Source organism: Triturus cristatus, chromosome 4_1, assembly GCF_964204655.1.
Source record: "Triturus cristatus chromosome 4_1, aTriCri1.1, whole genome shotgun sequence".
NCBI lineage: Eukaryota > Metazoa > Chordata > Amphibia > Caudata > Salamandridae > Triturus > Triturus cristatus.
In genome coordinates this window covers 101,560,890-101,585,030 of record NC_140585.1, presented here as the reverse complement: position 1 = coordinate 101,585,030, position 24,141 = coordinate 101,560,890, and positions in this window count along the sequence as shown.

The following is a 24,141-nucleotide window of genomic DNA, read 5'->3' as shown; positions in this document are numbered from 1 at the left end:
AAAGGCAATGGCTATCAGTGGTAATTATTTCAGTGATTTATGTCTTTATGTCTATGTGTTTACATTGTCAAACAATATATCTGGTTGCTTTTAATCCGCTGACCCCTCACGACCTCTAAACACCATCCATCTCTGACTCCTAAAATCCCTCATCACACCTAAACTGCACCCACCCCTGATCCCTAAAGTCCACACATCTTTTTTTTTCAAACTCTGTTTATTAAAGTTTTCTCACATACAAAACTACAATACAAGGACAGTTTAGACTCCATCGCTTGTAACAAACATAACATAGCACCCCCCGAACCGGTCAACATTGCTCCATTTCCCACCAGTCATGGTGGGCCCGATTCACAGAACTAACTTAAGACAAAATCCTAAACTTACTACCATTTTGGTATTCACAGAAGGCACTTACTCATTTTGGTATTCACAGAAGTTAGGAGTCCTTACTTTAGGACTCCTAAATGCCTTCTGTGAATACCATAAGTCTTAAAATTAGGATTTTTCTCAATTTAGCAGTAGTAAAGTTAGGACTCCTAACTTTAGGACTCCTAAATGCCTTCTGTGAATACCGAAAGCCTTAAAATTAGGATTTTTCTCAGTTTAGTAGTAGTAAAGTTGGGAGTCCTAACTTTAGGACTCCTAAACTGAGAAAAATCCTAATTTTAAGAATTTCGGTACTCACAGAAGGCATTTAGGGGTCCTAAAGTTAGGACTCCTAACTTCTGTGAATACAGAAGTGAGTAAGTGTCATCTGTGAATATGAAAATGGTAGTAAGTTTAGGATTTTGTCTTAAATTAGTTCTGTGAATCGGGCCCAATATTCACAGTAATGCATCCCCCCACTGGGGATTCCCAATCACTAAAACAATCCTATCGCCTTTTAAGGTGGCATGTTGTTTGAGAGATCCATGCATCTGGTTAACATTTCACTCCATACTGCAAGGTCCTCCGTAGGTTTTTCATCTCTGCATTGATTTTAATATATCGGCGAGGGCCCACTCACTGAAGCCCTTTTTCCATGTAGTCACTTCCGATGCATTCGGAACCACTCAATGGATCCCAATTCTGCCTTTTGCCAGCACTCTCCCCTGTGCCACCCTTCGGAGTGCCATTGTACCCCGTTTCCATATCAGGAATATTCCAAGCAAACATACATTTATGGAATTATCTAGAAAAATTCCAGTAACTTCGCAAAATCTCCATTACCTCCCTCCTAAATCCTTCCAGGTGCAGACATGTCTAGGTAAGGTGCAAAAAACATAAGGCGCAATCAGCCTACATCTACTGCACTCAGAGTTGGCTTCTGTGGGGTATGGTGTGTCCTATGCAGGTCTTGAACCTGTACCAGTTTAAAGCCAGCGTTTGGGGATATGTGCATTTTGAACTTGTTCACAGGCCTTCTTCCATTCAGACGCTGACAATTCTGGAGCCCAGCGATCTCTCGCGTGTCTGTGTGCCAACCTCTGGCCTACACCAATGCTGCATGCAGGTCTGATTATCTTCATCTGGTCATCTTTAGCAGCTGCTGCATGCTATGTGTTCCTTGGGTCCTTTCGTAAAGGAGACCTATATACCTTGGGCCATATGTGCCAACCTCACCTCCTACAGAAACTGCCCAGGCCCACATCCAAACTGCTCCTGTCCCTCTAAGGAGGATATGAATCTGTTGTTGATAGACCGACCCCTTGCAGTTATACACACCCCCTCCTGCCATCAAAGGAAGGACACTTGAGTGAGCACATTTCGGGAGGCTTCAGGGACCAACAAGGAAGTGTCATTGCAAACGGTGCTCTTTTTAGGACTTTGATTACCACCCTGTGACAGGTTTCTGCTATCTGAAGGAATAAATACAGTAAACCTCTCAGGGCTCCCCCACCCATCACAAACTGCTCCGGTGATGTGTGATTTGAGTGCATGCCTCTCACCAGCTGTAGGAGAGTAGGATCTGCTTCTTATGGATACCCCCACTTTTTGCTGATGTTTCACTGTTTTTCAACTTTAGTCTGGCTGGGACCCTGCTATTCAGGGCCCCAGCCTAGCTGCTTCCTCTCTAAATGGATTCCATGTACTTTAGGTACACTCCAGATTGGATTCTGGGGTATACTTACAAGTCCCTAGTATATGGTATACTATGCACCCAGGGCATAGGTACCCCAGAGGCCTACCAGGGGCTGCAGCATGTATTATGCCACCCCTGGGAAGCTATTCAAAATCACAAAACAGGTCTGCTACTGCAGCCTGTGTAAGGTGATGTATGCACCCCTCTTACTCAGATATAGGTTCCCGATATCTAGCCATATCACTGCACATATAAACCTATCAGTCACCCCTATGGCAGGCCTTATCAATCCTGAAGGCAGGGTGCTGGGTTTTATGTGAAAGGGTGCCCATGCATGAGCAGAGCTCCTCTGCAGCCTTTGGAACCTTTATTCCAGGGTTGTTTGTGATGCAGCCAAACCATATACTCTTAAATGCATTATAACCTCACAGTAAATGCTAACTTTGGAATGGCTGCATGGAAACATGTCGTGTTTGGTGTCAAACACCTTGGAATCATACCTCCAGACCAGTAACTGGTGTGGGAGGTATGATTCCACCCTACTAAAGGGAGAATCATGACTTCACCGGTACACCCGGTACCAGCTTCACAGACCCTGGCATCACAAAATGGATGCTGCCAGCCACAGACAAGAGTCTGCCCTCCTGCTGCTGGACGAAACTCCGGCAGGGAAGGCCTGGAAAATAGGTTTCCTGTCACAGGGGAGGTGTAACCACCTCCTAGACAGGCTTTAGTGTATTGGGGCTCGGTGGGTGCACTCCAAGAGTGCTTTGATGTCTGGACTGGGGACACATTTGGTGTCCCTGTCCATAGTCCAGCTCAAACCATTGCAGGGGCACTCAGCCCCTGCTCTGGCGCGAAACTGGACAAAGGACATGGGTGTAACCACCCCTCTGTCCTGACACTCCCATTGGTGAGTCCCCAGAGTTTGTCCCACCCCTTCCTTGAGTTTAAAGTAGGAACCCCTGACTACAGGACTTCAGATTTACCAGGACGAAACTCTGCTACAGAATCCCAGAACTTCTACTATCTACACGTCGTTGCATGACCGAAGAATCTCCCTTGGAGTAAAGGAATTACTCCCCTGCAAGGCAGGCACCAAAGACGCATCTGTCCAGTTTGCATCGATGCTGCTCCCGAAGGACACCAACAATTTTGCAACACAGGAGGTGGTTTCCAAACTTCCCCGAGGCCGATCCGTGCTCTTAGCAAACCTGAGATCCAAAGCCCTCGTGGGGACCGTGCAACCCGAACCCCTGGACACCGTGACCATTTGCAGCAGCATATGCTTCTTGGCAATCCCTGAGACTGTGCTTGGGTCCCGAGCAGTGATTCCACTGAAGATTGCTGGCCTACACTCCTCGAGTGACCCGTGGGCTGGTATCTAGTTATTCCTCTTGAGGTCCCTTCGCGATCCCTTGCCTGTCGACTTATGGGTCCCTGAGAAGGGTACTTTGACTTTCAATGGGCTTACCTGGTTGCTCCAGACGTGCCCTGACTCTCCATCGCTTGGGGAGTCCACAGGACCTTGCTGGTCCACACTGAAGCCGTTTTTCTCTCACTGCGTGGGTTGCCGTTGCCAAGGCTTGTTGGTCTCTAATCCGGACACCGACCCCCCCAGCACTCAACATCCTTTGGGGACAGCTCGCCTGCAGACTGTGGTCATCCTCGACGCTTCCTGGTCTCCGTGGTAGTGGAGTCAAGCTTCACCTCATCGCACCTGAAACACCCGACATCGGTGGGCATTCGTCTATCGTGCCCCTGGTCACTGGCAAGTGACCCAGACTCTGTCCCCTCTGCTTTCAGGTTTTTCACATCTTTGATCCAGGCTTGGATCACACTGGACACTTCTCCTTTCCACGGCAGCAGCACTTTGCAGCACATCGCCATTGAAATCAACAACGATTCCCGACATCATTTGACACCTATGCACCCGGCTTCCCTGGGTGAGGTAACACGAGTACTCCAGTACTCCCATGGGTGCTGGCCCTAGAACCCTCTAAGTCTGAAAGCGTTTACTCAAAGTCCTCTCCTAATTGTCCTTATTCTTTAAAATTCCAACCGCGACTTTCCCATTGAATTGTACGGGGCTCGCGGCTGTGTTCTCACACTGCACATGTCCCCCGTGGGTCCCCTGTGTCACTGCCTTGGGTGGTTCCTTGGGGTCCCAGTGATTCTGCGTGCTCTAGGCACTGTGTCTAGTCAAGTCGTGGTTATTATACCACTTTCTTAATATATGTTTTGGTCTCCCCCTGGGGTCCATTGTATTATGTGCTATTTACTGTCGTTTAATAACTGTATTATTGTGTGCATTGCTCTCTAACTTCATAAAGAGGTTAGTAGAGAGTGTTTAGAAATAAATACATATATTTTAAATATATACCTTGTGTGGTTCTCCTTTCATTTAGTTATTCAAGAGGTTATAATCTGGTAAACCAAGCTGCTTTACGCTCCTTCAAGACGTAGCCTGAAGGCTGCTCTCCATAGCTACCACTAGGATAGTTTTAAATAAAGGTTGTCTTAAACCTATTCATCAATAAGGGTTGTTTGGACTGGCTCAAGGTGCCCACTATAACTAGTGGACAGCATATACCAGGCCAACTTCTCACGTTGGTGTGCAGCGGTTAGATTCAAGCTTGCTATTGCTTTACCAGATAATCTCTTTGAGTGACTAACTGAATACCACTATAGGTCCATAGGTACATTTAATACAAGCTTTAGAATACAGTCAGTTCTACTGAACTTAGAGTTGTGTGTCAAGGGCTTAGCACACCCTTTCTACAACTCAAGAGAATTTAGTAGTTCCCACTAGGTTAGGTAGGTGCAACACCTCACTACACTAGTATGTCTTCAAGAGCAGAAGCCATCGACTCCTTGCTGACTAAATATGACCTCGTCTCATTTCAGGAATTGAGAAACATGTGTGCATCTAGGGAATTGAAGACAGGGAAGAACCCAGGACTAAACGCCTCATAGAGGCCTTGCTTTTAGATGGCCTCAGAAAGACCCCAGGGTCTGATGAGGCAGGCACGTTGGGTGGGGCAGCAGATGAGGACAGGCCTAGAAGTGAAAACATCCAGGACCTAAAATCTGAAGCTGACCAGGAGGATCAAGATGATTCTAATCTGGACAATCCAATCTTTCCTGAGGGTGGAGGAGAGGTGCCAAGTGGTCCCCTTTTTACTCCACCTGGAAGGGTTAACAGTTTACCAAGAAGGTCTAGATCTCCTTCTCAGGAATCTAATCATTCTGGTACTTTTGTAGGGACCTCTGTTTCTAATAGGACCACTGCCTCTCATAAAAGGGAGTCCTCTTATGACAGTAAGTGCAGACTGCTTGACTTTGAGAGAGCAAACCTCAGAATCAAGAAAGAGCAGCTGGCCTTAGACAGGGAATCTCTGGAACGCCAGAGAGCTTCACAAAGATGGGGGCTAGAGCCCCATGGTGGCAGCAACAGTGTCCCTAGAGGTAGAGACCATTCTTGTGACCATAGGAACCTGAACAAGATTGTCCCTCCCAGAGTGGGGATGACATCCAGAAATGGATAACTGCACTTGAGAGGGCCTGTAAAGTACAGAGGGTCCCTCAGCAGCAGTGGGCAGCAATCTTGTGGCTCTCCTTTGCAGACAAAGGTAGAGACAAGCTCCTTACTGTTAGAAAAGAGGATGCTGACAATTACAAAGTCTTGAAGAGTGCACTGATTGATGGGTTTGGCCTAACCACTGAACAATACAGGTTAAAGTTCAGAGACACCCAAAAGGCACAGACTCAAGACTGGGTTGGCTTTGTAGATTTGCTACTAAGGCTCTAGAAGGGTGGTTGCTTGGCAGTAAAGTGTGTGATTTTAAAGGAGTGTACAATTTGATTATGAGGGAGCAGATCCTTAATAATTGTCAAAACTAGCTTATGCATCAGTACCTGGTGGTCTGATCTGACCTCTCCCCTAGAATTGGGCCAGAAGGCAGACAAATGGGTCAGAACCAGGGTGAGGCAGAAGGTTCAGAACCAAGGTGGTGACTCCAAGAAGCAAGATTCTAAAAACTCTGATAATGGTGGGGAAAAGGGTAAAGACCAGAAGTCTTCTTAAGGGCCCCAATAATATGCATCTGGTGGGGAGTCCCAATCTAACAAAGGAAAAGGCCAAAAGAAACCATAGTGTAAAATCTGTACACAGAATACCCACTGGACTAGTGATGGTACCAAGTCCAAAGACTCAACTCCAGCCACCATTGCCCCTAAGGCAACTGTTCGCCCTAGTTCAGCTCCAAGTGGTGTTACTCAGAATAAGGGTGTAGTAGGGTTAACCCTGGGATCTGAGATGGACTCTGGCCTAGTCAGAGTTCCTACTCAGGCTGTACTGTTCTGTGATGGAGGCACGGATATGGCCTCCTTATTTGCCAGTCGCAGTAATCTGGGCAAATACAGACAGCAGCCTTTGAGAAATGGAAAAGAGGCTTTGGCATCCAGGGACACAGGAGCAAGTGACACAATGGTGACAAAAGATCTTGTGGCTTCTGAGCAAATCATACTTGGGTAAATGTACCAAGTGACCAATGCTAGCAATGTCAGGCAGTTGTTAATTTTTCCTGGGGAGGGGTAACTGGGCGTAATAAGGTTGTGGTACGTGCAGACCTCCCTTTTGAATGCTTGCTTGGCAATGATTTAGAAACTTCAGCTTGGGCTGAAGTGGAGCTTAGGACCCATGCAGAAATGTTGGAAATCCCTGCAGATGTGTTTGCTATGACCAGGTCACAGGCAAAAATGTCTAACACTGGACAGGCCCTGGATTCTGGAAGAATGGACCAGGTGCCTCCCAAGAAAAGGAGCAGTAGGAGTAAGGCAGTGTTTCCCCCTGACTCAGAAAGCAGATCAGTCTCTTGAGGGAGATGATCTCAGTCCTGAAGAAGGAACTGTCCCAGAGGAGCTTGAACCTGATCGGGTTGAGTTCTTGGGGACAGGGGGCCATTCCAGGGGAGAGCTGAGCCAGGAGCAGCTAAGCGGCCCTTCTCTTGAACCCCTCAGAAAGCAAGTTGCTGATGAGGCTGCTGGGAATGCTATAGGAACCCATAGGATCTATTGGGATGATGGACTCCTGTACTCAGAGTGTAGAGACCCCAAGCCTGTTGCCACCAGGAGGTTGGTTATACCTCTGAAGTTCAGGAGCTTCCTATTAACACTAGCCCATGATATTCCCTTAGCAGGTCACCTGGGCCAAAACAAGACCTGGGACAGAATTGTCTCTCACTTTCATTGGCCCCACATGTCCGCAGACACCAAGGAGTTTTGTCCCTCCTGTGTCACCTGTCAAGCCAGTGGTAAGGCAGGTGGTACTACAAAGGCCCCCCTGATACCACTACCTGTGGTGGGGGTCCCCTTTGAGAGGGTTGGGATTGACATAGTTGGTCCCATGGATCCTCAAAGAGCATCTAGGCACAGATTTATACTGGTGGTGGTGGACCATGCCACTAGGTATCCGGAGGCTATTTCCCTTAGGACCACCACAGCACCTGTGGTGGCAAGGGCCCTACTTGAAATCTTTTTCAGAGTCTGTTTTCCTAAGGAGGTAGTATCAGACAGAGATGCAAACTTCATGTCTAGTTACGTGACTGCTATGTGGTAGGAGTGTGGTGTGAATTATAAATTCACCACCCCTTATCACCCACAATGGAATGGGTTAGTTGAAAGGTTCAACAAAACCTTCAAGGGCATGATTAAAGGTCTCCCAGAAAAGCTGAGGTGCAGATGGGACATACTTTTGCCCTGCCTTTTCTTTGCCTACAGAGAAGTTCCATAGAAGGAGGTTGGTTACAGCCCATTTGAGCTTCTGTTTGGACATCCAGTGAGGGGTCCATTATGTCTAGTGAAGGAGGGATGGGAGTTACCTCTCAAACCCCCTAAACAGGATATTGTGGACTATGTACTTGGTCTCCGCTCCAGGATGGCTGAGTACATGAAGAAGGCAAGTAAAAACCTTGAGGCTAGCCAGGAATTACAAAAGGCCTAGCATGACCAAAAAGGCTGTGCTGACTGTTTACCAGCCAGGGCAGAAAGTATGGGTGTTGGAGCCTGTGGCCCCAGCAGCCCCCCAAGATAAGTGGAGTGACCCCCATACCATAATTGAGCAAAAGGGAGAGGTTACCTACTTGGTAGACCTTGGAACTCCCAGGAGCCCCCACAGGGCACTCCATGTCAATAGGCTCATACCATATGTTGACAGGGCTGACATGGGCTTGCTCATGGCTACTGATGAGGGACAGGAGGAAGAGAGTGACCCAGTCCCTGACCTTCTCTCTCAGAACCCTGATGATGGATCAGTAGATGGTGTAGCCTTAGCAGCCTCACTGTCCAGCAACAAACTGACTGCAGAAAAGTTCTCAGCCAGCTAAGGCATATGTTTTCACTGACTCCAAGTCAGACTACCTGGTGCACTCATGAAGTGGAAACTGGGAACAGTCTGCCTGTTAAAAATAAGATTTACAGGCAACCTGACCATGTCAGGGATTGTCTCAGGGCTGAAATCCTGAAGATGTTAGAATTGGTAGTCATTGAACCCTCAGATAGCCCTTGGGCTAGTCCAGTAGTCTTAGTGCCTAAACCTCACACCAAAGATGGCAAGAGATAGATGAGGTTTGGTTTTGTGTAGACTACAGGGGTCTCAATGCAGTCACTAGGACTGATGCCCATCCAATCCTAGGGCAGATGAGCTTATAGACACTTTGACCTCAGCCAAGTTTCTTAGCACATTTGACCTGACAGCTGGCTGATCAGACTAGCTGATGATGCAAAGCCAAAGACAGCATTTTCTACCCCTAGTGGGCACTACCAATTTGTGGTGATGCCCCTTGGTTTGAAAAATGCACCTGCCACTTTTCAAAGGTTGGGGAATAAAGTCCTTACAGGCCTGGAAGCCTATAGTGTAGCATATCTCGATAATATTGCTGTCTTTAGCTCCACCTGGGAGGATCACCCGGTCCACCTATGAAATTTATTGGAGGCACTGCAAAAAGCAGGCCTAACTATCAAGGCCACTAAGTACCAGATAGGGCAGAGTCAGGTTGTGTACCTGGGCCACCTTGTAGGTGGAGGCCCAGTTCAACCATTGCAGAGCAAAATCCAGACCATAATGGACTGGGTTGCTCCAACCACCCGGGCTCAGGTCAGAGCTTTCTTGGGCCTGACTGGGTACTATAGAAGATTTGTCAAAGGTTATGGATCCATAGTGACCCCTTTGAATGACTTAACTTCTAAGAAAATGCTGAAGAAAGTTCAGTGGACAGTTAGCTGTCAAAAGGCATTTGATGACCTGAAGGAGGCCATGTGCACTGCTCCCATTCTACAAAGTCCTAACTACTCCAAATAATTCATTGTCCAAACAGATGCATCTGAGTTGGGGGTAGGGGCTGTGTTATCACAATTGAATGATGAAGGTCAGGATCAGCCAGTAGCTTTTATTAGCAGAAGGCTGACCCCCAGAGAGAAACGTTGGTCAGCTATTGAGAGGGAGGCCTTTGCTGTGGTTTGGGCTCTGAAGAAGTTGAGACCATACTTGTTTGGCATCCACTTCATTGTTCAGACAGACCATAAGCCCCTCTTATGGCTAAAACAGATGAAGGGTGAAACCCCCAAACTTTTGAGGTGGTCCATTTCCCTACAGGGGATGGACTATACATTGGAACATAGACCTGGGAGTAACCATGCCAATGCAGATGGACTCTCCAGATATTTCCACTTAGAACATGAAGACTCAACTGGTCAAGGTTAGTTTAATGTCCTTACATTTGGGGGGGGGATGTTGTGTAGGAGAGTATGATCTGCTTCTTATGGTTACCCCCATGTTTTGCTGATGTTTCAATGTTTTTCGACTTTAGTCTGGCTGGGACCCTGCTATTCAGGGCCCCAGCCTAGCTGATTCCTCTCTAAATGGATTCCATGTACTTTAGTTACATTCCAGATTGGATTCTGGGGTACCTTTATAAGTCCCTTGTATATGGTATGTACCCAGGGCATAGGTACCCCAGAGGCCTACCAGGGGCTGCAGCATGTATTATGCCACCCCTGGGAAGCCATTCAAAATGACACAACAGGTCTGCTACAGCAGCCTGTTTAAGGTGGTGTATGCGCCCCTTACTCAGATATAGGTTCCCTATATCTATCCATATAACTGCACAAATAAACCTATCAGTCACCCCTATGGCAGGCCTTATCAATCCTGAAGGCAGGGTGCTGGGTTTTATGTGAGAGGGTGCCCATGCATGAGCAGAGCCCCTCTGCAGCCTTCGGAACCTTTATTCCGGGGTTGTTTGTGATGCAGCCAAACCATATACTCTTAAGTGCATTATAACCTCGCGGTAAATGCTAACTTTGGAATGGCTGCATGGAAACATGTTGTGTTAGGTGTCAAACACCTTGGAATCATACCTCCACCCTACTAGAGGGAGAACCATGACTTCACCAGTACACCTGGTACCAGCTTCACAGACCCTGGCATCACAAAATGGATGCTGCCAGCCACAGACACGAGTCTGCCCTCCCGCTGCTGGCCAAAACTCAGGCAGGGGAGGCCTGGACAATAGGTTTCCTGTCACAGGGAGGTGTAACCACCTCCCAGCCCAGACAGGCTTTATTGGGGCTGGGTGGGTGCACTCCGAGAGTGCTTTCATATCTGCACTGGGGGCACATTTGGTGTCCCTGTGCATGGTCCAGCTCAAACCATTGCAGGGGCACTCAGCGCCTGCTCTGGCACGAAACTGGACAAAGGACATGGGTGTAGCCACCCCTCTGTCCTGACCCTCCCATAGGTGGGTCCCCAGAGTTTTGTCCCACCCCTTCTTTGGGTATAAAGTACAAACCCCTGACTAAAGGACTTTAGATTTACCTGGACGAAACTCTGCTACAGAATCCCAGAACTTCTACTATCTACATGACGTTGAATGACCGAAGAATCTCCCTTGGAGTAAAGGAGTTACTCCCCTGCAAGGCAGGCACCAAAGACGCATCTGTCCGTTTTGCATCGACGCTGCTCCCGAAGGACACCGATAATTTTGCAACACAGTAGGTGGGTTTCAAAGCTTCCCCGAGGCCGATCCGTGCTCTCAGCGAACCTGAGATCCAAAGCCCTCGTGGGGACCGTGCAACCCAAACCCCTGGACACCGCAACTATTTGAAACAGCATATGCTTTTTGGCGATCCCTGAGGCAGTGCTTTGGGCTACTTGTAGTCCAGACCCCAAGCAGTGATTCCACCGAAGATTGCTGGCGTACACTCCTCCAGGGCCTAGTGAGCTGGTATCTAGTGATTCCTCTAGAGGTCCCTTCGCGATCCCTTGTCCGTTGACTTGTGGGTCCCTGAGAAGGGTACTTTGACTTCCAAAGGGCTTACCTGGTTGCTCCAGACGTGACCTGACTCTCCATCGCTTGGGGAGTCCACAGGACCTTGCTGGTCCACACCGAAGCGGTTTTTCTTTCACCGCGTGGGTTGCCGTTGCCAAGGCTTGTTGGTCTTCAATCCGGACACCGACCCCCCCAGCACTCGACATCCTTCGTGGGAAAGCTCGCCTGCAGACTGTGGTTATCCTCAATGCTTCCTGGCCTCCGTGGCAGTGGAGTCAAGCTTCACCTCATCGCACCTGAAACACCTGACATCGGTGGGCATTCGTCTATTGTGCCCCTGGTCACTGGCAAGTGACCCAGACCCTGTCCCCTCTGCTTTCAGGTTCTTCACATCTTCGATCAAGGCTTGGATCACACCGGATACTTCTCCTTTCCACGGCAGCAGCACTTTGCAGCACATCGCCATTGAAATCAACAACGATTCCCGACGCCATTTGACGCCTATGCACCCGGCTTCCCTGGGTGAGGTAAAACGAGTACTCCGGTACTCCCATGGGCGCTGGCACTAGAACTCTCTAAGTCTGAAAGGGTTTGCTCAAATTCCTCTCCTAAGTGTCCTCATTCTTTAAAATTCCAACCGCGACTTTCCCATTGAATTGTACGGGGCTCGCGGCTGTGTTCTCACACCACACGTCCCCCGTGGGTCCCCTGTGTCACTGCCTTGGGTGGTTCCTTTGGGTCCTAGTGATTCTACGTGCTCTAGGCACTGTGTCTAGTCAACTCGTGGTTCTTATACCACTTCCTTAATATATGGTTTCGTCTCCCCCTGAGATCCATTGTATATTGTGCTATTTATTGTCGTTTAATTACTGTATTATTGTGTGCCTTGCTCTCTAACTTCATAAAGAGGTTAGTAGAGAGTGTTTAGAAATAAATACATATATTTTATATATATACCTAAGTTGGTTCTCCTTTCATTTAGTTATTCAAGAGGTTATAATCTGGTAAACCAAGCTGCTTTACACTCCTTCAAGACTTAGCCTGAAGGCTGCTCTCCATAGCTACCACTAGGATAGCTTTTAATAAAGGTTATCTTAAACCTATTCATCAATAAGGGTTGTTTGGACTGGTAGAAGGTGCCCACAATAACTACTGGACAGCATATACCAGGCCAACTTCTCACACCAGCTACTTTTCCAATTTAGGACAATCCTGAAATCTGTGAACCACATGTTGGAGTTGGACTGCGACACAATTTAAGAACAGGCTTGGCAGCCCTATCCCCCACTCAACCCATGGAAGTTTTAGTGTATCTAATTTTACCCTGGACCAGTGTATACACCTCAACCTGTCCAGTCGAGAAAATGTCAGGACCAGGCACACATATAGGCAGCAGGGGAGGAATACCATCTTGGCCAGTGAGATTCGACCCACTAAGGAGAGGAGCAGGGGTAGTCAGAAATGTACAGAGCGGCCTTCCAACACTTTGCTGATTAAGTTTGTTACTGTGCTCGAGGACGTGGCCAAGATGGCAGCCAGAGCAGATGTCTCGGGGTGAGTGCAGGTACGCCTCCACCCAGCATTATCCTGTGCTCCAGAGACCATTCTTGATATTTGGTAAGGCGCCTCAACTGCCCTCGCATTCTCTGACATTACTGGGCCACTGATTGCCTGCTGGTAAGAGCGGGGACCCTTCCCACAGTGAGCAGCAGGAACGGCCGGGTCGATGCTGCGGTGCGTCTCCGGCTTGGGAGGCACACAAAGAAGACCTGTGGAGTGGGGATGGGGGCCAACATCCGTGCAGGCTCAGATTATCTCCCTGCATGAACTTAGCAGTGCGGGGCTCCCAGGCCCTACCGACCGCTCTGGGGCCTGAGAGCAGAGATGGTGTCCTGGGCCTGCAGGGCCTTGTTTCTTGTGTGCAGCCTGCTCCCCTCTGCAGTCAGCGCAGTGTGGAATGAGACCAACTGGGCTAATGCTGTGGTGTGGAGGCACCCGAAGAGCACCCGGTGAGCGTACGAGCATCGACATCCATGCAGGCCCGGATCACCTGCTGACGAGGCACTCAGCAGTTCAGGTCTTTCGGGCCCGCCGACCACCCTGAGGCCTGAGTGCGGTGACGGCCTACTTCCAGGAGAGGTGAGCGGCAGGCAAGGTCCCGCCTGGCCCGGGAGAGGTGAGCGACAGGCAAGGCCCCGCTAAGTGAGAGCACCCGCTGACCTGTGGAGGGTAGCAGTATTCACCTTGTGGCCTCCTCCCCATGGTCCCAATTACTGAGGTAGATGTGGGGAGTGTCTGGACACTCGGATTGTCGAGCTCCGCTTGAAGGTAGGCCAAGCCTAGCGTGAACTGTGCATCCGGTGTTGTGCTGCGGATTGAGGGCCCATGGAGGTCGGTCTCTGTGAGGAGGGCTGGAGCCTGTGACCGGAGGACACTGAAGTGCTGTGACTGGCCCTTGGGGGCATCTTTAGCATGTGGGGCGGCGACAGGTGAGGGCGGTCCCACCCGAGGCATCTGCAGTGGCTAGTTGAATATCTGGGACCCGTGCCACTTGAGATATGGCAGACCAGTGATAAATGAGCACACTATTGCTCCGGGAGGGGAGTGACAACATTTTACAGCAACTAGCGTCTGATGGAAGTGACAAGAGGGGATGAGCAGAGGCCTGGCACACTGTGGTCAAATTGGGGATTCATGGTTTTGTTTTGCTTGTTTTTGTGTATGGGATTTATAAAGCGGATAGCTACCCGAGGGCTTCCCAACGCTACAGAGAGGAGGCGGTAGGGAATCATGTGAATAACCAAGTTTTACGTTTTTTCCTGAAACACTGTTCATTTTTAGCCTGTCACAGTTCCGAGGTTATTGAGTTTCAGAGCTTTGGGACCTGGTGTGAGAAGGATCTCCCACCCCATCTTGATCTCTTTTTCTTTGGTATGTTCATCAGCAAATCAGATGAGGACTTGAGAGACCTATTCGGGACATATGGGGAGACAAGGGTTTTTATCAGGGCAGGATATCTACCCTGCATGGCTTTCTGGGCTAGGCAGGGTGCTTTAAACCTAACCCTAGATTGAATAGGTAGCAAGTGCATTTTTTTCAGAAAGGATCTCACTGATTCCTGTCTGGGGATCTTCAGGAGCATCCTAGCTGCAGCATTTCGGCCAACCTGTAGCCTTACTTAGGAGACCCCAGATACAGGGAATTGCCGTAGTCCAGTCACGAGACCCTAGAGCCTGGACCACCGTCTTCCGAGCCTCTTCTGGGATTAGGTCTATGATCTTCCGGATAATCCGTAGTATACCGAAACAGGTTGCCGATAATTTTTTGGCTTGTGATTCCATGGAGAGATTCTGGTCTAGAAACATCCCCAGGTTTTTTGTGGATGGCTTAGGAGCGGGGGATAGACCCCAACCCCTTGGCCAACTGATCCCGGCCCATGGACCTGGGCCATTGCCCAGGAACATCAGCTCTGCTTTGTCGCCATTCAGTTTTAGGCTACAGTTAGTTAGCCATTCAATTTGCTATTTTTTCCATGCATGGTACTAGCTGCAGATGGTTCGAATTCATCTCTTCTGACAATGAGACTGTAACGCCCTGAACGTCTCAGGATCAATTAACAGACACGATAATGAGGACGCAACCACTTGTGAAGGGTTAGTTATTTTAATGAAGGCAAAAACAATACAACAAATAAACAAAAGTTATAGTCACTGGAATCCTCCAGGCTAAGTACGTTACCAGCCCACAGCACGGATGGTCCTAAATGTCCTCTGCATATACGCCGATCCCGGCGTATGCCAACAGAGGGCAGAAATGAAATGGCCGACAATGCCAATCGGTAGGCTGTGAGGGGCACGACGAGTGTTGGGGAGAATCGAGGAGTCAGGGAAACACCCAGCCGGGGTCTCTACCTGAAGGGAGCAGCCGCTCAACCTCTTCCTCCGACTGCACCGGGACGCGGAGTCACCTCCTGGTGATGCGTCACCGATACCCCAATCAAAAGCAAGAAGACTGAACCGAGAGCAGCCGCTCGATCGATCCTGTGGACTTCCGAGTCTGTAACGCGGCAAACACCTCCTGGTGTGCGTTACAGCTGGCAGTCCCTGTATCTCTGGTTGGGCTGGGAGTTACGACTCCAACCAGCAAAAGCGCCACTGCGCTTTGACTCAGCCGAGTCAAAAAGCGAAGCTCAATGGTTGACCGGTAGAGCTTCCGGGTCCTTCACAGGTGACGATGGGGCAAGACACGGCCCAGGGAGTAACGACTCGACCTACCTCCGTTCTTGCCTTACTGGAGCACCACTCCGGAACACTGCTCTTCACGAAGCAGGTACGTCGGTGTAAACACAATATCCGACAGCCTTGTACCTCCCGGTTCCTCCCTTTATAGGGCGTGTTTTCCTTGAGTTATGTAACAGCTCTCCTGTTTACATAAGGGCGTGTTTTCCCTTGAGTTATGTAACAGCTCTCCTGTTTACATAAGGGCGTGTTTTCCCTTGAGTTATGTAACAGCTCTCCTGTTTACATAAGGGCGTGTTTTCCTTGAGTTAGGTAACAGCTCTCCTGTTTACATAACCTCTCAACCGCTAAGCATCCTGGGAGATGTAGTCCGTTTACGCTGGTTACCGTTTTCCTCCCCTCGCATGACAGGAATTCTTGACAGAGACTACTAGCTGAGTCTCATCAGCATAGGAAAAAACTGACAAGCCATACTCCTGTACTATATGTGCTAGAGGACTCAGATAAATGTTGAACAGGGTCAGGCTGTGCGCTGAGCCATGAGGTACTCTGTAAGGGGCTGGGAGAGTGTCTGAGAGGATGGTCGATTCCATACACTGGGACGATCTGTAACTGAGGAAATCGGCAAGCCATTGATTGGCTTTATTCTGAATTCCTATCTCTCTGAGTCTATGTATTAAGATCTTGTGATCCACGGTATCAAAAGCCGAACTAAGAACCAAAAGTAGAATCGCAGCGGCTCACCCCTGGTCGAGTATCATTTTCAATTTCTCAGTAAACACTAGGAGGGATGACTCAGTGCTATGTTCTGGGCGAAACCCCATCTATGTCTGGTGCAGGATGTTATTCTACTCCAGGAACTGAGAGATGATGCAATTGACATGTTTCTCAGTGACTTTACCCAGAATGGGTAGTAGTGAGATGGGGCAGAAATTCCACAGTACCGTAGAATCATGTTGAGGCTTCTTGAGCAGAGGCTTCACCGCGGCATGCTTCCACTCTTTGGGCACTATCCCCATGCTTAGGGATAGCGAGATAAAGTCTGCAATTTTGGAGAGGATGGGATCCTCACCCTGAAGTAAGATGTCGGGAGGAGCGGGATAGAGTGGAGACCCAGATTTAATGTTGCTCATGAGGAGGCCCGTGCGTTCGTTGCTCAACGCTGGGAAGGTACCTAATAATGGGGGTAATGAAGGTCCAGGATGGTCTCGCCTGGGGAGTTGGCCATTCATACCAGAGCTGTCCTGTCTCACTTCGAGGTTGTCCATGGGACACTTGTGTAGTGAGTTATATATGTTTTCCACTTTGTTTTTTTAAAAAGTGGCTAACTCATTGCATCTCTCTTTTGAAGGGTGATGTGAGTGGGAGGGTGTGCTTGGGGGTACACAGTGTACCTCTTGCAGTGACCTAACCTGCAGTTAACAAGACCCTGCTAGGCTCTAGGAAGATGGTGAAACCACAGCAGCCTAAAAACTCCTCACCAACTGATGGGAAGCACTCACACTAGGATGGGGAACAAGCCGGAGGGGATGGCACACTGCGCTATTGTGAGGACCCTTTTAGGACCTGGGTTGGTGACCCCTGTTTTAGCTTAGTTTTGCAGTTCATGTTTTAATCCACATATTATTCATGTTAGCAAGGCTGATTTTTAGAGAGAACTTTCTACACATTTTATCAGTTTGCTTTTATTATAGGAAAGCAAGGATCATGCTGTTCATTTAATCAGCCTTCACACCAATATAATCAGTATTTCTTGTTACAACAACTATGCTCTCAGAAATAGACAGAGGATGAGGTAGGAACCTCCAGAACTTCTAGAATCACATACATCATGGTTGGATTGTTTATCTTTTTTTACCATGTTCGTAATGCTGATTACCTTGCTTTCTTTTATCTGCCTAATTATTGCAGCTTACTCTTTATATAGTAGATTGTGCTTGTTTCAATAGATGTATTGAAAACGTATATCGCATCTTTGTCTCTCACCTTGGCATGCATGGGTAACCGAGCAAAAGGGGTATGACCTGTTTCCACGGCTTCCCTGGGGAATCACCTTTACCCAGATAGGTTTGGAGGACTAAGTGAGACACTGTGAGCTATCCAGGAGTTAGGCCGGCAGTTACTAACTGTGTGGATATACTCAGGGTCAGATATATGATGGATTTTTGCATGCGCAAATGGGTTTTAGACCCGAGTGTGCATGCAAAAAACGTATGGCCCATGTACTAACCCTATTTAGCGAGTCATAAATGGATTTGCGACTCGCTAAATAGGATTTGGACTTTATAAGGAAGGGGCGTTCCACGGGCATCCCTTCCTAATAGTGACTCAGAACCCTATGTAAGAATGTTTTGTGACCGCAAATGCGGTTGCAAAACACTCGCCGTTTACCACCCTTCTCAGAAGGGTGGTAAAGCACTCGCAAAGGGGAAAGGGTTCCCAGGGGACCGCTTTCCCTTTGTGAATGCATGCAAAAATATTTTTATGGGGCTGGCAGTGGTCCCAGAGACCACTGCCTGCCCCTAAAAAATGAACCAAAATGTTTTAATTGTTCTTTTTTTAAATGCATCCCGTTTTCCTTTAAGGAAAACGGGCTGCATTAAAAAAAACTGCTTTATTTAAAAGCAGTCCCAGACATTGAGGTCTGCTGAGCCCAGCAGGCCACCATCCCTGGGAGGGCCAGTCATTCCCAATGGGGTTGCAAATTGTGACAGCCTCATTAATATTAATGAGGCATGCAATTTGCGACCCCATTGAGAATCGCAAACAGTGCCTCAGACACTGTTGCACATATCATTTTGTGACTCGTAAATTGCGCCTTGCAATTTGCAAGTCGAAAAATGTTATGGTCGTACATTTGGCCCTCAGTCTTTACTGTTCTGCCATCTTGAACACGCAGTCTTATTACCAAAATAGGAACCACATAGCGCAACCTCGAGGCCACCCTGGACGAACACCCAAACCAGTTTGAATGTATTCTACAGGCTATCCTGGCCACCAAAACAACCCTGGAATCTACAATAGATGAGGTCCCCTGGATGGTGGATTGCTCAGCGCAGATCATCGATGGCTGGCACAGAGGGTGGATGACACTGAGTCTGCTCTGACCATGATATGTCCCACGCTACACAACCAACAATCGTAGATACAGGAAATCAGGGCTGCTATCAGCTCCTTGCAATGGAGGATGCTGAAGGGCGATCAAAGTGCAATAATGTTTGCTTTGTGGATTTCCCAGAGCACTCTGAAGGTCGTAACAGGGAACTTTTCCTCAAAAAGTGGTTGATGGATACAGTATTGGCTGGTAGGGTACCGAAATTCTTTTCAGTAGAACCTGCTTCCCTCATGCTGGGATGCTCTTCCCTGCTGGGAGCCCTAATACGCTCAGTGATTGCATGGGTACTCAATTATAGGGACTGAGACCTGCTTATTCAGCTTTTCTGGACAAAGGGCCCCTGGTGGTTTGAAGACAGCTTCATCACTGCGTACCTGTACTACACAGCAGAAGTGCAGTGGTGACGTAATTCCTATGTGGCTGTGAAGGTTTTGCTGCAGAGCTTAGTAATGAAGTACACTCTTTTGTTTTCAGCCAAACTTAATGTGATTGATTGGGACTCCGCTCACTTTTTTCAGACTCCTGAGGATGCCTGGACCTGGTTGCATGCCAAGGGACTGATGGAGCGGCTGGCGCTGTCTCAGGGCTGACCACGTGGCCGCATCACCGGCATTCAAGGAAATCTCATAACAGGCCCACATCCAAACAGACAGTCATAGAACACGCACAGGTGGTGGAGGAAGTGTTACAGCAAGCCTGCAACCCCTTTGAGTTCTGTGCTTCGATTGTGCCTCCGACACTGTCATGGACACTGGTGGTCACCATGAATCGGGGTTGACATGACGGCTGACAGATGACCTGCTATGATGGATATTTTGCCCATATGGGGTGGTTAGCCCTGTGACTCGCTATTTCACCCCTGAGGCGGAAGCCGGAGGCTGCTCATTAGCTTTTTAAAAAATTTGTATTCTTTTGCACTGTTTGTTTGCTTTTTAACGCAATTGTTGTCCTACCTTGCTTCGCGCACTGCTGGGGGAAGGTCATTCTCCCGGCATCGTCATCGTCACCTCCCACGTGATTCGGAGCCACGCCCCTTTTTTAGCCACGCCCCCTCCCGGAGGCTTGAAATACGCCGCGCTGAGTAGCAGCCGGTGCTGACTCGCTATTTCACCCCTGAGGCGGAAGCCGGGGGCTGCTCATTAGCTTTTTAAAAAATGTGTATTCTTTTGCACTGTTTGTTTGCTTTTTAACGCAATTGTTGTCCTACCTTGCTTCGCGCACTGCTGGGGGAAGGTCAATCTCCCGGCATCGTCATCGTCACCTCCCACGTGACTCGGAGCCACGCCCTTTTTTAGCCACGCCCCCTCCTCTTCTCCATTACTATGCTCATCGCTCGGAAGCGCAGCGGACGAGCGCAGCGGGCACTTCCTCGGCACGCCGAAGACTAGCCCGTCTGTGCCCGTCCGGGCCCGGACGGGCATAGGGCATACCACTCTGCTCAACTCGTCCAGCCCTCGGGCCCCTATTCACAGGTATTCGCGGGACACACTGCTTGCTCTATGCACGTCCAGACACCCCAGCTGCTGCTATTATTGGACTGAGGGTTCTACATTTAGACATTGTCGTGTCTGTCGCCCGCATAACTTTTGCAAGGACCCTGACCCATTGACTATGGCTCTGCTTAATTGCAGGTCACTGCCTTGTCATGCTACGGAGGTTCACTCCGTCCTTTTGGAACATAGTCTTGATGTCTTATTCCTGACGGAAACGTGGCTGACCTCAGGTTCCGACCCCGACATTATCAACGCTCTCCCCACAGGATACCTCATATTCCATCTTGATAGGCCAGATGGGAGAGGGGGTGGAGTGGCCATTGTCTACAGAGACACATTCTTATGCAAAGCAGTAGACTGTGGCATCAACAACGCTGAAAGTTGTCAGTTTACCCTTTGCGTCTCCTCTACTGTCTCTATCTCTGGTCTCCTTGTGTATCGGCCCCCCGCTACGCTAGGGCACTTTGTGGATTCCTTCATGGAGGCTGTTATCCCCCTGGCTGCTGCCTCGTCCAACTTTGTCATTCTTGGGGACTTCAATTTTCATTTTGACGACCCCAATGACGTAGTAGCAAGGGATCTTTTAAGTTCGCTCAGGGCACTGGACATACATCTCGCTAATATGGGAGCTACTCATATTAGAGGTCATCAGCTTGATGCGGTTTTTGCTAATTCTGCTAACCTACTGGCTCTCCAGATGCTGGCTCTCCCTTGGACCGATCATCATCTCATTCCGTTTAGCTGGTTGCTGGGGAACCGGAGAGACCATGCACCAAGACAATATATTGTGGAGCGACTCTGGTCGAAGCTCCCGGTGGACAGTTGGGCGGAAGAACTGGCTATAACCTGTCCTCACCCCGTAGATGACCCCAACATCGCTGATCAGCTCTTAGGCAAATGGCTGACTAATTCTCTGGACCTTCTGATCCCAAATAAAAGGAGACTTGTCAGGGAGAGAAGAACTGGCTCTGCCCCCTGGTATACCCCCGAACTTAGGTGCATCAGAACCTCTTGTAAAAGGCTTGAACGTGCTTGGAGGAGAGAGCAGACGGAAGAAAGCCGGGCCAATTACAAAAGGGAGTTGAGGAAATATAAAAGCGCACTGAAGGACGCTAAAAAGATTTTCTTTAGTAACAGGATTGAGAGAGCAAGCAATTCTTCTGGAGAATCGTTTAAGATCTTCAAGGAACTTCTGAAAGCCCCGGTCCCTCCAGTGCTGTATGATAACCCTAAAGAAAAATGTGAGGAACTAGCCAGTTTCTTCCATTCAAAAATAGAGAATATCTTATCTTCCTTACCCACTATTCCTCAAAGCCATGAACCGGTTACTAACTTCACAAGTCACTCGATTGAGCTAGCATCTTTTGGCCCCTTCTCGGAAGAGGAGGTGATAAAAGTCCTGTTGGAGATGAAGAGTGGTTCCCCGAGTGACCCTGTTCCCATAAAACATCTTAAGTTTGTGGCTAACACCTTGTCAACTCCTCTGACTGATCTCTTGAACCTCTCACTCGCTCAGGGCACAGTACCCCAGAGATGGAAAAAGGCTGTCGTGAAAGCCCTATTGAAAAAACCACGATTGGATCCATCCAATTTGACCAACTTCAGGCCTATTTCACTTCTGCCTGGATTTTCGAAAATTGCAGAAAAGTTGGTCAACCGTCAGCTCTCTCACCATCTTGAATCTAACCACCTGCTAGGAGATTCCCAGACTGGTTTCCGCCCCGGCCATGGAACAGACACTGCCCTGCTGGCAGTAGTGGAGGAGGCAAGGAGCACTCTAGATACAGGAGGGTCAGTGGCAGTGATCCTCCTGGACTTGAGTGCTGCCTTTGACACCGTGAGTCATCAGGTGCTCCTCCAACGTCTGTCAGAGGTAGGTGTCTCAGGGACGGCCCTGAAATGGTTGGGATCTTTTCTTTCTGACCGTTTCTACCAAGTCTGGGAAGGGTCAGAGCAATCTGCCCTAATCCCTCTTCACTGTGGAGTCCCGCAGGGCTCATCGCTGAGCCCTACCCTATTTAATATATATATGACTCCACTTGAAAGAGTGGTCGCCCCTTCGGGGGTGAAGATCATCAGTTATGCTGATGATACTCAGCTGGTGGTGGGCCTCACTCAGTTGGCGGAACAACCTGAGGTGTTACACGACTGCCTTGCCAATGTTTTTCGTTGGATGTCCATCTCCGCTCTAAAGCTTAATGGAGGTAAAACCGAGCTGATGCTCCTGGGCAACCCCAGCCCCTCCATTATTGCTAGCTGCTGGCCCCGGTCTCTTGGTGACCCTCCATCTCCCAAGAAGGAGATCAAGTCCTTGGGAGTATGGTTGGAAGAAGACCTGTCCTTCAGGACTCATGCCAGGAAGACCGCAGGGGTTTGCTTTGGTTTACTGAGATCAGCCCGAAAGGTGCTACCTCTGCTTCCTGATTCAGCAAGGAAGCTGTTGATACGTGGCCTGATTCTTTCGAGGCTTGATTATGGGAATGCGTTGTTTCTCGGTGCTCCTGAAGCGACCTTCAAAACCCTCCAACAGGTGCAAAACGCAGCTGCGAGAGTCCTTATGGATGTTCCCAGAAGGCAGTCTGCTGCCCCGGCCCTCAAAGCGCTTCACTGGCTCCCCGTGAAGGAGCGGGTGAAATTTAAAGCGCTATGTACAGCCCATAAAATTTTACATGGCAAAGGCCCCCCCATCCTTGCTAATATGGCCCGTCCTTACAAACCCCCACGTCTGCTGCGCTCGGACCAAAGACATCTTCTGCAGTTAGCGAGAGTAAGAAGAGCTCGTTCTGGGGGCAGGCGCTTCTCTGTGCAGGTGGCCTCTCTTTGGAACTCTCTGCCCCTCAAGATTCGCTCAGAGCCCAAGATCCTACCATTTAGGAAACTTCTTAAGACCCACCTGTTTCCATAGCAGTGATTAGCGGTGTCTCTCCTTCAAGTCTTTTGCGCCGGGATGCCCCTGGGTAAGCTGAGCGCATTATAAATTTCATATTATTATTATTATTATTATCTCTGTGGGCAAGTCGACCTTTGGTGTCATTTGCAAGGGAGGACTGGGATGTGGACTACACACACACGAGCCAGAGGGCTGGTTTGCATTGCATATTGATTTCCATGCTACGAACCAATGTAATGGACTAGAGTTATACATTTCATGCTGTAATTGTGTGGTTGTATTATGCATAACTGTGTTGGGGCATTGGGAACTGTCTCAGTGTGGAGAAGGACTTGTTGTATATGTTGTTGGTTGAGAATTGGAGTTACCCGTACACAATAGCCTGACTGCCACCCGCGCAGTTAACACTCACACACTCACTAGAGAGCGGTTGGAAAGGGCCATGCATTGGGACCCGTAATGCCAGTGGGGCATGACCATCTCTGTCTGTTTGACCTTACACATGTTGCATGGGTACACCTGACAAGAATCTGACCCAAAGTACAACCTACAGACTTGGAATGCGAGGGGCATGGCCACTCCGATTAAGCTCTACAGGGTGCACAGTTACCTTACGTGACGTCACACGCACGTGGCATTCCTGCAGGAGATGCACTTGATGCAGTCGGAACTGCAATCGTTGCACACAAAATGGAGGGGCCAGGTGTATGGTACCACAGTCTAAGCCTCTGCCATGGTGTTCTAGCCTGGATAATCCAGGGGGGCTGGTTGTACAGGAATCTCACAAAGTTCACCCAGATGGCCAGTATGTTGTGGTAGAGGTGCATCTGGAAGGTAGGTTTGCTGAACTAGTGACTATTTATGCCATCTAACGCTGATCAGTATGCCTTCATTGACTAAATCACGCCAACTCTATTGCCTGACCCTCATACTCCTACCATATGTGGTGGGGATTTTTAATTGTCTGCTAGACGTTAACAGGGACTGATTGGTCTGGATGCCATTGGGGGC